General features: G+C 51.9%; 1 protein-coding gene across 19 annotated transcripts in view; it reads right to left on the bottom strand.

The window, feature by feature from the left end:
- JAKMIP3 (Janus kinase and microtubule interacting protein 3) overlaps positions 1-11,437 on the bottom strand; it is a 58,704-nt gene extending 47,267 nt beyond the window's left edge. For 16 of the 19 annotated variants that reach the window (XM_069020299.1, XM_069020302.1, XM_069020309.1 and 13 more), the window contains exons 1-3: positions 11,184-11,279; positions 6,097-6,233; positions 534-680 (exon numbers count right to left, since the gene is read on the bottom strand). The gene's annotated coding sequence lies outside the window, so the exon portion shown is untranslated. The other 3 variants (XM_069020301.1, XM_069020300.1, XM_069020303.1) reach the window with 3 other exon arrangements.
- Between the last annotated feature and the right edge of the window lie 1,184 nt (positions 11,438-12,621).

Here is a 12,621-nt window from a genome sequence, read left to right as displayed (position 1 = left end):
GGATTCCCTGCACTAAGTGTGGAATCACAGCTTTGTTTGGGTTGGAAAAGTCCCCTAAGACCATTAAGTCCAACTGTTCCCCCAGCACCGCCAGTGACCCATATCCCCAAGCGCCACATCCACATGGTTTTTAAATCCCTCCAGGGATGGGGACTTCACATCTGCCCTGGGCAGCTGTGCCAGGGCTGGACAGACCTTTCCATGGAGAAGTTTTGCCCAAGATCCAACCTGAACCTCCACTGATGCAGCCGTTTCCTCTTGTCCCATCCCCTGTTCCCTGGGAGCAGAGCCTGACGCCCCTGGCTGCACCCTCCTGCCAGGCAGTGTCCCATCCTTTCATCTGCACTGAGATTCACACAGTGCAGAGGATGTGGGTGTTCAGGAGGGACATCCATGCACCAGCCCCTGCCACTGCCACAGCTCGGAGACAAAAAGTGCTGGGAAGACTATTTTCATAGAATCAGGAACCATGGAATCACGGGATGGTTATGCTACAAAATTCCATTGCTCAAATTTGGGAAAATATTTCCAACCTTTTTAATACTAATCCTGTTAACGTGGGTAGCAATGTTCTTGGCCGATGACCTTCAATGCCTCGGTCTGTCCCTCATGACTCGCGGCCAAACCACAGCGGAGGCACCGTCCCCTGTCCGGGCACGGGGCTTAACAGGTCAGGGCAGCTGCAATGAGAGAGTAACAATAAATGATAACAGCAAAATAGCAACAAAACCAACCTCCACAACAACATCGTAATAAAAAATAGCCCGGTTTAAATGCTAAGAGCAAAAGCCTGAACCTATCAGGGAGTGAAGAGCTGAGAGAGGCAACTGCTCTGGGGATATAAAAATGGGATATGGAGCTGGGAGAGCGCTCAGAGCATCTGGGAGAGGGGCTGGAGTTTGGGAGGGCAGAGCTGCTGAGAGTCACTACACATCTGCATTGGCTCAGAGGGAGAGGGGGGAGGCTGAAACTTAAAGAAACAAGTGGGAGAATAAAATAACATTCCTGGTATTAACTGTCCAAACCAAGGTGGTACAAACAGTCTCAGTTCTGCTGTTTCTCAGGCTGGTGCCTGAGTTTGTAGCCTGGAAGTTTCTATAAAAAGAAACATGTTTGGTTGGGCAAAGAAATAGAAATAAATTAAACTTTAAAGATATTGCCTGAAAAATCTGTAACATGAGTAGATGTTCTTTGCATTTAAGATTCTTGCTGCTTTGTGCAGGCAGACACAACACACCAATGGATGTTTAAAACCCTCTTTCTTTATTGATAAAAAATGGGGCAGCACGTAGCCACAGGCACAGAGTTCTACCTGCTGCAACGAATGAGGCCTTTGTGCACATTACAATTATTTTCTTAGAGGATTTCCTCCAAAGGCAGAGGCAGCAGTGAGCCAGGTTAGCTCACAACCTGAGGAAACAAGAAGCAGCGACCAACAAGCTTTAACCGCTTCCACATGAATGGCAGACAAATCATAATTTGAATGGTACAAGGATTTGAGAGAGTAATTGCTCACAGGATTCTTTTTGACAGACGAGGGCTGTGAGAATTTACATTTGTGTGCTGACAGAAAAGAAAACTCAGGAGCTGGTACTGTGGAGCAGAGTTCACTTGGTGGGAATTCTGTCTGAGGTCAATTTGTAGAACTGCATATCCTGATACTTACGGTGCTGCAGCTTTTTAATTTTCTTTAAAATGTTACAAAGGGTTAATGGTATGAATTGACACATTTCATGCCAAGCATCTGCTTGGATCCTCGAAATCCAACTCCTGGCCCTGCACAGATAGTCCAAGAATGACCACCATGCGCACTAAACCACATCACAAACGTGCAGCCCTCCTTTGAGGAGTGAAGGGAAGGAGCCTGTGGAGGGGTGGAGCCTTCCCTTCTGGACACCAGTGGGGAGGTGAGCACTGGCAAAGAAGTGGCAGTGCCCGTGTGTGATGCTGCAGCCAGGTCTGATGCTGATGCTGGAGACAGCAGAGCTCAGCCCCTGGCAGCTGCCCCAGCGAGCAGAGATGTACACTCTGGGTTGTTATTGCCAGGATAAGGATGGAAATAGGACTGACAGAGAAAGGCAGCTCCAGTGACAACCATGACCCTGTGTGTGTGCACGGGGACAAGTGTCATTGTTGGAGCCATGAAAGTGGTCGTTTGTGCTCACAGAAGTGTGGCCCTGCAGCGGGAGCAGCCGTGTCTGTTGGAGCATGCCCCGCGCAGAGAAGCCAGCTGGGACCCGGGGCCAAATGCCAGGCCGGGCTTGAAAGAATATTTATCACAAATACTGGGAGAAAAACATTCCATAAAAACGTTCCCAAGCCAGCACCACTGTGCTGATACAGAGGCAGCCAGGAGGTGGCTCATCCCGGGCTGAGGGAACACAGAGCTGCTGCTCCCAGGGCTCTGCTCTGACATCGGGGGACTCGCGAGGACCTCGGGAGGCCAACGCCGAGGTGCCAGCACTGAGCACAGACCCTCAACAAGCCCCGTCCCTACAGAGAACAGAGCAGCTCCCTGGCACCCCCTCCCCACAGCGCTGGGCACACGAGACACTCCCTGGAAAACCAGTCACCTGCCTTTGGATTTTTCCTTTATTTTTCCAAGGACTTATATAGAAGGGGCAGCTATCAGACACATCACCTTAAGAGAACAGAAAGGTCATCATATTTTTGATGCTGGGAGAATAGATTATGCATCTGATTCCTGGCATGTTTGATCTTGAAAACAGCATCAATAATGCATCAGAGCTGCCTTGAGCAGGGCTCAGCGCTCCCTTTGCCTCCTGACTTGCAATTCAGACATCAAGACTAATTGGGAAGTGTGTTTTCCAGGTAATAGTTGCTGAAATGAATGTTTCACCATGCTTAAAAATAAGTGAATTAATCCCTACCCAAGGTACCAATATTTGAAAGCAGAACACTGATCTTACCAATACGGAACATTTCCAACATCTGCCACAGCCCTGTGAGCACTGGTGTTCTCTATTTTTGACAAATTGTTCTGATGAATTAGTTTAAACAAACCTTTCTGAGCCTCTGGTGCACCGCAAAATATTATAATAGAAAGAAAATGTAATATTGTCCATGGCTGAGTTCCCACTTCCTCATATGTCTGTGTTCCATTTAGGATTGCACCAGCCTATAGATCTGAATGCAAGAAAATGAGTTTTCCTCTGAAAAGGAATTTCATGCTAAGCCAATGCAATCATCTCCCATGCTGGAGTTGTGCTTTGGGCTTTATCCATATAAACATTTGTCACAATAGTGCATCACTCACTCAGCTGCAACATGAGAAGAAAACCTGTTGGAAATTACATGGGAAAAGGAGTGAGCAGGTAGCTGAGATCAAGAAACAATGGCCAAGAGATGTATTGTCCTGCATACAGGGTTGTGTTGTGCATTTCCTTCACACACAGAACACAGAATCCAATCCCGGGATCACTGAGGTTGGAAAAGCCCTCCAGGATCACCGAGTCCAGCCTGTGCCCCATCCCCACCCTGTCCCCAGCCCAGAGCCCTGAGTGCCACCTCCAGGAATTCCTTGGACACCTCCAGGGATGGGCACTCCAAACCTCCCTGGGCAGCCCCTGCCAAGGCCTGAGCACCCTTTCCATGGGGAAATTCCTGCTGCTGCCCACCCTGAGCCTGCCCTGGCCCAGCCTGAGGCCGTTCCCTCTCCTCCTGTCCCTGTTCCCTGGGAGCAGAGCCCGACCCCCCCGGCTGCCCCCTCCTGTCAGGGACTTGTGCAGAGCCACAAGGTCCCCCCTGAGCCTCCTTTGCTCCAGCCTGAGCCCCTTTCCAGCTCCCTCAGCCGCTCCTGGGGCTCCAGCCCCTTCCCAGCTCCGTTCCCTGCTCTGGACATTCTATGAGGTTTTTTTCTCTGCTCTGTTTAGATTGAGACTAATCTGATAAAATTATTTTTTTAAAAAATACAAGCAATGTGGGTAACTCAACCCAGATGTCCAGAGAGGCACATCTGACTTGTCCATGCTTTTGCTGAGGAAGTTGCTGGCTCCCCACACTGCAGAGTTAACCCACCCCATTACCTACAGTCGGCTGGTGTAGAGCAAGTCACCACTTCCATAAGGGAAATAAATAACCAACCAGCGCTTCCCAGTGTGACGTAAGCTCTGAAACCTATCTTTGATGAAATAATATCTGCTTTAAATTCAAAATAATTCTGCCCCTCACCCCCCAACCCTGACATCCAGTAGAGCTCCTGCAGATGGAAGTCTAGCCGAAGTTTTGCCATGGATTAGATCAATTCCAGCAGCAGCTGTAACAGACACATGTCAAATCCCGACTGACCTGAATTTTTCCTCAGGGATTAATCCTTCCACCGTTGTTGGCTTTAACTCATTGATGGGTGGATCATGTCCTTTTTAAGGTCTACATTTGCAGCTTCCAGACTCCTCTACACAGACTCACCTTGTGTGTGAAGTTACCTGTTTGTGCCACACCCATGGATCGAAATTCCATCCTCTTGTTTCTCATTGTAAGTTTTGCACGGGTTTTTTGGGTTTTCTTTGAAGTGCAAAACATAGTTGAGTGTCAATTATGAAGCTAATTATGGTTAATAGGGAATGGCTGGAGCTGTGTCAGAAGGTTTAGGTTGGATATCAGGGAAAGGCTCTTCCCCCAGAGGGTGCTGGGCACTGCCCAGACTCCCCAGGGAATGGGCACGGCCCCGAGGCTGCCAGAGCTCCAGGAGCGTTGGGACAGCGCTGCCAGGGATGCCCAAGGTGGGGTTGTTGGGGGGTCTGGGCAGGGCCAGGGGCTGCACTGGATGATCCTGTGGCTCCCTTCCCGCTCAGGACAGTCTCTGAATTGCAGTACTGGCAGACACAATTGCTGCTAAATCCCAACAGGTACCTGTTTAACTGTACAACTCTTATGGCTAATTTGCAGAACAAGCAATAATTAATTTAAAAAAGGCGAGTAGGTAGGAATGTAATTTCTCCTTTTTCTCAGACAACCCCCAGTATTTAAGGTAAAAAATTCCACTGGAGTTTCTGCAATAAACTCCAGTAACACACCTATCCAAATTATCCGTGGAATGGGAGCAACTCAGCATAATTTGGGGAGGACTTTTAGTGAGGAATATATTTCAGACTTAATTCCATGAGTTTAATAGCGTGTCACTGTGTTATCCTGCTCACAAACAAGCTGTTAGAGCAATGCCATCCCTTCTTCCAAGGAATTCATGCCTGTATAATTAACTAAATCAACTGTAACACAGATGGCATCGCACGGTCCAAAAGCACTTGATGGCAACATTTTAAGCATGTTATTAACATCCCTAAATAACTATTTAATGCTACCTCTCCAACCCTCTTCGGCACCAACACACAACACAGCTGGATTTGAGGATGGAAAAGGCAGTATTTAATTGCTACACTCTTATAAAAGATTTACAGTTCTTGGATTTATTCAATTTATAAATGAGCTTGAAAAATAGCAGACTCAACAGTGGCAACAAAACCACTGTGCTTTGGATTTCAGAATTAAGGTTAATTTCCAGACTGATTCATCATCATTAAATTCAGCTGTGAGGAACTGGACAGCAGGAAAAGACATTGATGGGAGCAGGAACCTTTCTTTAGGCTAGACAGATAGACCAGGACTATCCAGAAATTACACTCCTATTTTACAGTGTGTTTTATTACTCAGTAGGTGTGTGCCCAGCTCTAAATCAAGATAAAAACTGACATTTCACAGCAACAGACAAGAATTGAAGGAAAGTCGATTAATCTCCCAAATGCAAACAAACAGTTGGGAGATGTCCATCAGGCTCTACTGGAAAGCTGTTCCTACAGCCTGAAACACTGCGGATCAGATTATTTCAAACCTCATTTTTCATTACAAAATATCCTGGTTTAAACAACCTTTTTGTGACACTTGCTGTGAGTCTCCTCCCTGATGCCAGCCCACCTCTGTCCTGTTACTGAATAGCAAACGTGATGCTCCTCAGCTCAGAAACACAATAATAAATAAACAATACCCACAAATAAGCATAAATTCTGATTTACAAGGAAAGCAGAAGTATGCCCAGACTCCCAGAGTGCTGGAGATGTGCTGTGAGGGGGTGGTACCCACCGGGGGTGGCAGTGCCAGGGATTAACACCATTCCTCTCCCACCAACACCCGCAGGGCGAGGGCAAGGGCTGGCAGGACGAACTCTCATGGGATCAGGTGCGAGCCCTCCAGCGTGGTCTCAGCTGGGAAGATGGTCCCTGGGGAAGATCAAGAGAGCTTTAGGTACATTCTGGGGGCAGGGAGATCTACATTAGAGCAACTGAGAGACACTGTGCTGCTTTCACCAGGTCGAGCTTCTGGCACGGATGTTGTTGGGGAAGGTGAAGAGAGAGACCTAATCCAGATATGGCAAATGAGTTCAGAACACATAAACTGTTAAAATGGGATCCAGGGGCAGCCCCAGCTGCTCTGGGCACCCTGCGCCAGGGTTTCCCCACCCTCCCAGGGAACAATTCCTTCCCAATATCCCATCCAACCCTGCCCTCTGGCAGTGGGAAGCTATTCGTCCTTCTCCTGTCCCTCCAGGCCCTTTTCAAAGTCCCTCTCCAGCTCTCTTGGAGCCCCTTTAGGCACTGGCTAAATAAATATTTCCAACTATAAAGAAAAGATCCATTATAAAAAGGATTTTATAACAAAAGCAGTCCCTGGATGATGATTGAATAAATCTTAAAAGTAGAATGTCCTCCCAGATGATGAACCAGAAACCCTGACCAACCTGGCAAAACAAAGCTCCTGTTTCCCAGAGGAGAGGCAGAGCTACAGGTGGGAAGGAAAAGGCTGCAGGCACATGGGAAAGCACTCAGAGAGGAGTGGGAAGCACTGGTGTGGCATGAGCCAAACCCTGTGCGCACGGAGGTATCGAGGCATGGCCCCCCCAGGCCCCCCAGCCACGGAGGTGACCCCGTGCTGCTGCCCTTGGCCAGGGGAGCTCTGCCAGGAGGGCTCTGCACGCACCACATGCACATGGCTGAGGACTTTGCAGCTGTAATCTGATTTTTTAAAGCTGATTTGATTCGAAATGCTGCATGAACCTTTGGAGTCAATTTGCCTGGCATGCAGGTACCACTTCCCTGCAGTTTCACTGAATGGATCAGTAGGAGGGTTTCAGGCCTCCTTGCACCATGGCAGACCCAGAGCCGAGGGGAAGAAAAGGCTGTTTCACCCTCACTTTAACATCTGAAGTCAAAGGATGCCAGGCTGAACAAGCTGCCCAGAGAAGCTGTGGCTGCCCCATCCAAGTGTCCAAGGCCAGGCTGGACAGGGCTTGGAGCAGCCTGGGACAGTGGAAAGTGTCCCTGCTGATGGCAGGGTGTGGAACTGGATGGGCTTTAAGGTCCCTTCCAACCAAACCAGGCTGGGATTCTGTGATCCATTTCTCTGGGAAAATCTTATTTTCAACACAAGAGCTTTATAATCTTTTCTAACCAAGACTAACAATAAATAGGAAAAAAGGAAAAAAGAAAGGGGGCAAAGAGGAACTTCAGCAGCTGCTTCTGCTTGTGCTTTCTACTGGGTCACTAAAACAGACTTCCTGGAGTTCACCTCTGAGGCCAAGTGACTCATTCCCAAGTGGCATCTCCTGGCTGATGCCTCCTCTCGGGAAAACCCCTCCCCTGCAGGAATCTCCGTGTCAAGGACTTGTGCAGATGATCAGGAAAAGCACTGGCCCTGCTCTTCTGTGAGAAATGTGCTACATAATGATCCGGGGAAACGCTCCCACCAACATCTCCATTTACAGGCTGGAGAAGCTCCAGAGGAGCCCTTTCCTCGCTACTGGGTTAGTGTGGCAGCTGGGTAATCTGGGATTTGAGTTCAGGGCTCTCCAGTCTTTTAGCCTTCTGCATTTACTCCTTCAGGGAAAGCAGCTCCTCGCACGGGCCGCTCTGCGCTGATCCGCAGCCAAGAGCTCGTGTCCATCTGGCTCCCGACCTCCCGGCTGACCACTGCCCTGGGAGTGCAGGCACCGGGCTCTGCCTGCAGCCGGGCTGCCTCAGGGAACGCTTCCTGCAGGGATCTGTCCCTCCAGCCGCTGCCAGCCGTTCTCCAGGGCCCCGAGGGTGGAACTGTGGCTCTGCAGAGCTCTGGGCGCCTGGAGGGGCAGCATCAGGAACAGCAAGAGCTGTGGCTGCTCTGCTGGGGGCTAACCCGAGCTTGAGAGTTTTAACTGAAACTACACACATTCCTATGGCTCATTACATCCACAAGAGAAGCCCATGGCCAGGGAGCCCCTGCCCAGCCAGCCAGCGACTGCCAGCAGGCAGAGGGGCTCAGAAACGTGGGCTGTGCTTGGGGCAGAGTGACCTCAACGCATCCTGGCACTGAAAGGTGATGGGGAGGTGAGAATGGAGGCTGGATCTGTTTCACAAGGACACTTCAGGGTCGGACACTCCTGTAATTAACTGCTCAAGAGTCGTGGAATCACAGAACAGGCTGAGCTGGATGGGACCCACAGGAATCATCGAGTCCAGCTCCCAGCCAGCACAGGGCACCTCAACAATTCCACCCTGTGCCTGAGAGAAGAGCAAACAGTGTGATGGGTAAGAAACTCCAGCCACAGATGGGGGATCAAAACAAAGGAGTTACTGCCACAGGGAGGAGATTCCCAGCTGCCAGCTTCAAGGCCCAGAGCTAGGGCTGGCACTGTCTGGTGTTCTGGTGACCTGGTAAAGAGTAAAGGGCAGGACACAAAAAGCTGCCAATAACAGAGGATTATGTAGGTCAATCACGAGAGAGGACAAGGCAGGCAAAAGGAAGAAAAAATAAAACAATAACCTCAAACTAGAAAAAACAGGTAACTTAGCAACATGAAATTCAATCTGTGAAAGTACAAGATAATCTACATTTAAAAATACAATTTGACATATCCTGCACACAGAGATTTAGAAGGAAAGATCAAGTCATTACTTGATCTTGAGGACATCTGTTGTGCACACAGCAATGCAAATAAGGTATTACAGTGGCAGGAGATGTGAAATCAGAGGAAAAGCATTATAATGCTGCAGAAAGCTAAGTGATAGGCACTCATTAATACACTCAAATTCTCCTAAATGAAACATAATAGGTGTGACCAGGTAATAAAAGAGTCAGGATCCGTGATTTTTTGGAAGGGGCATTAAACAGGAGTTTATTTAATGACTTATACTGTGTAGGTGAAAATGATGTTTCAGTTACTTTTTCATACTAATGCAAGAACAAGAAACCACCCTGTGGGCACTGGCAGGAAATGAAATTATTTTTCCGGTGGAAAGATGAATCTTCCACTTGGGATCACACACCACAAACCCTGGGAGCAGTTGCCCATCATTCTGCTGCTCCTGGGGTCAAACCACCGCTGGCCAGGTTGAACAGGGGAGGAAAAGGCTGGAGCTGAGTCCGTAGTGCAGCCCCCAGAGCAGCCAGCCCCAAAAGCAGCCACCACAGGTCAGCCCCTCCAGCCCAGCCCACCCATCAGCCCTGACCTGCAGCAGGCAGGGCAGGCTGGCTGCTGGGACTGACACTCCCAGGGTCTGCACTCTGCCATTGGGGGAGAGCATGGTCCTTCTCATTTATTTATTTCTGGATTGAAATCACAGACCCTGCTTTGGTCTTGCTTTGTGCAAAGCCAGAGGAATGGGACAGACGTCCCGGTGACACAGTCTGGGAGAGCCCTGCTGGGCGAGGAGGAGAGGGAAGGAGCCCAGAGGCTCAGGAATGGGGCAAGGGGCTGGGAGGAGCGGTCCCAGCTGAATTCCTCAGGATGAGAGCAGCAGCCTCAAGTTGCACCAGGGGAGGTTTAGGTTGGAGATCAGGGAAAATTTCGGGAAAATTTCAGGAAAATTTCAGGAAAGAGCTGTCCAGTCCTGCCCAGGGCAGTGGTAGAGTCACCATCCCTGGAAGTGTTCAAATAATGCAGCTGTGGCACTTAGGGACATGGTTTAGAGGTGAACATGGTGGTGGTGTGGGTCAGTAGCTGGATTTGATGATCTTCAAGGGTTTTTTCAACCTTATCAAGCCTGTGATTCTATGATTCCATGATTCTGCTCCATCTCTCAGGGGTGTCAGCTCAGGCCACAGTGACCTGCAGTGGTCAGGCAGCTGGAGGTGGGCTGATTACCCACAGATCAGCAACATCACAGCTCCTAAAGATACTGAGTTTTCTTAAACTTTCTAAAAACTTATTTAAAAGTACATAGCAAACGCGTCTAACAATCATAACAACTTCAGATTTGCTTTTAAAAACAAATCTACAATTGAAATGACTACAGATACATCAGAAACAGCAGCCCAAGAGCATTTTTTCTGTCTAGATAATACGTATCTTGGCAGCATTTCAACAGAACCAGAATTAATTTCAAGTGTCAAATGCTACATTTTACTGGTGCTCAGGAAATGCTGCTGTGTCCCTGTCCTACCTGCAGCCTCTCTGCTGTAAGGGAACCCTCCTGTCTTTCTTTCAGCAATCCCAGCTCCCTCCTCCCTGCATAAATTCCTCTGGATTTGACACCCAGTTCTGTGCACCTGAGAAGATAAAAAAGCTTCAGAAAACAAACAGCCTGGGACTGTGCATCTGAAGCACTGAAACACGGTACGGAGGTACAAACGAAGCTGTTAAACTCCAGCGGATAAAGCCCGGCGCAGAGCCTGCAGAAGCCCCAGGCCTCGGCTGCAGAGGGATTTGCAGCGGCGAGGACAGCGTGGGACCGGGGAGAGCGGCTCCGGCAGAGCATCGGCTGCGCTGCTGCAGCTGCGGGGAGCGGGAGGGAGCTCCGCGCCGGCCCCGGCGGCAGAGCCGCCCCTGGCACCGGGCAGCGGCTCTCCGGCCCCTCCGGCCCCTCCGGCCCGGCAGGGCCACTCCGTGTGCTGCCAGCCTGCGGGCAGGGCTCAGCGCCGTGCCCGGGACACGGGAGGGGCAGCGCCGCATCCCCAGCGGGTGCCACCGCCCGCAGCGCCGCTCCGTGCCCGCGGCCGGGCCGGGGCTCCCCCGGGATGTGCCCGGGATGTGCCGGGACCTGCCTCAGCACAGCCATCAGCCCCCACCCTGCGAGCCACGAACGCGCCTGCACGTTCCCGCAGACGGAATTAAACTTACGGAGCACTTCGATGAGATTTAAAAAATCATTTCAGGCGAGAAAAACACCTGGGCAGGATCCTGGACCGCCTTTGCTCACCTCTGCTTCAACTCCAGCAGCGCGGCGTCTCCCGGCTTGTCACGGCTCCAGCTCCGAGGGGCTGTGACTCAGCAAAGGGAGCAGCTTTTTATTTTTCAGATGGAACTTACCAAACCGTGCCAATATTACGGGGAGGATCTGCTTCCTGGATCCACCGCTCTGCCAGCCTCTCCCGAGGTATTTCCACTGAACCCTCCCCATCTGGTTACGTTACGACAACAGGAAACGGTTTCTTGGGGGAAAAAAATCAAATGCAAAGCCTGCATGGGAACCGGGCTGGGCGAGGAAGGAAAGACTCCCAGCCTCTACCTACCCTGGATTGAAAAGCAAAGGTGACGTCTCATTGCTAGCCTGGGAGTTCGGCTGCTCCGAGCCGGACACGCTGGGATGTGCGAGTGCCTGTGCTGAGCTGGAGCTCGGAACGGGAGCCCCCGCCCGGGGAGCCCCTGCCCGGGGAGCCCCTGCCCGAGGAGCCCCCGCCCGAGGAGCCCCTGCCCGAGGAGCCCCTGCCCGGAGAGCCCCTGCCCGAGGAGCCCCTGCCCGAGGAGCCCCTGCTCGGGGAGCCCCTGCCCGAGGAGCCCCTGCTCGAGGAGCCCCTGCCCGGGGAGCCCCTGCCCGGAGAGCCCCTGCCCGGGGAGCCCCTGCCCGGAGAGCCCCTGCCCGGGGAGCCCCTGCTCGGGGAGCCCCTGCCCGAGGAGCCCCTGCCCGGAGAGCCCCTGCCCGGGGAGCCCCTGCCCGGAGAGCCCCTGCCCGGGGAGCCCCTGCCCGGGGCTGGCGGGGCTGGCAGGGCTGGCAGGTGCCCCCGAGTGAGGCCGCTGCCCGGCTGGCTCGGGGAGGATCCCTCCGGCCCCTGCACAGGCCGCAGGCTCCCCCTGCGCCCCGCGGCTCACGGCAGGGAGAGAGCTCCTCACCCCAGCCCTGGGCCACGGGCCAGACCCCACTGCTTCCCTCGGCTCTGCCCTGCCCAGAACACGGAGGAACAGCCCAGGGAATCTGTCAGTGGGGTCTCAGGCGAGTTGTGAAGGGCTGAGATCCCCCTCTGTGAGGCTGAGCCTGCCTGGGCGGGCAGAACCACAGGTACAGGGCACGACCCAGCTGAGCAACCTGCGGCTGTCACTGGTACAGGTCCGAACTCCAACAGCTCAGCAGCCAACGCTGATCCACACTACAAAATCCCCAGCCTGTCCCAGTGTAACCCCCAGGCTCTTACACCACCCTACACGTGTGCGGGTGTCTCCAGAAGTGCCGCACCCACAGCTCCAGGCCCAGCAATCCAGGTTGGACACACGGACACTGCCCTGTCCCTGCTCACCCCTGCCCTGCCCTTGGAATTTATGGCCATGAGAAAGGTGCCTGTTCCTACAGAGAGGGAAAGCTGGAAGTTACTTCCAGAATGATCCAACCAGAAGTGCTCCAGAACCCAGCCTGTGACAAATTA

This window comes from Aphelocoma coerulescens, chromosome 6, assembly GCF_041296385.1.
Source record: "Aphelocoma coerulescens isolate FSJ_1873_10779 chromosome 6, UR_Acoe_1.0, whole genome shotgun sequence".
Classification (NCBI taxonomy): Eukaryota; Metazoa; Chordata; class Aves; order Passeriformes; family Corvidae; genus Aphelocoma; species Aphelocoma coerulescens.
This window is presented reverse-complemented; position numbering and strand designations above follow the sequence as displayed.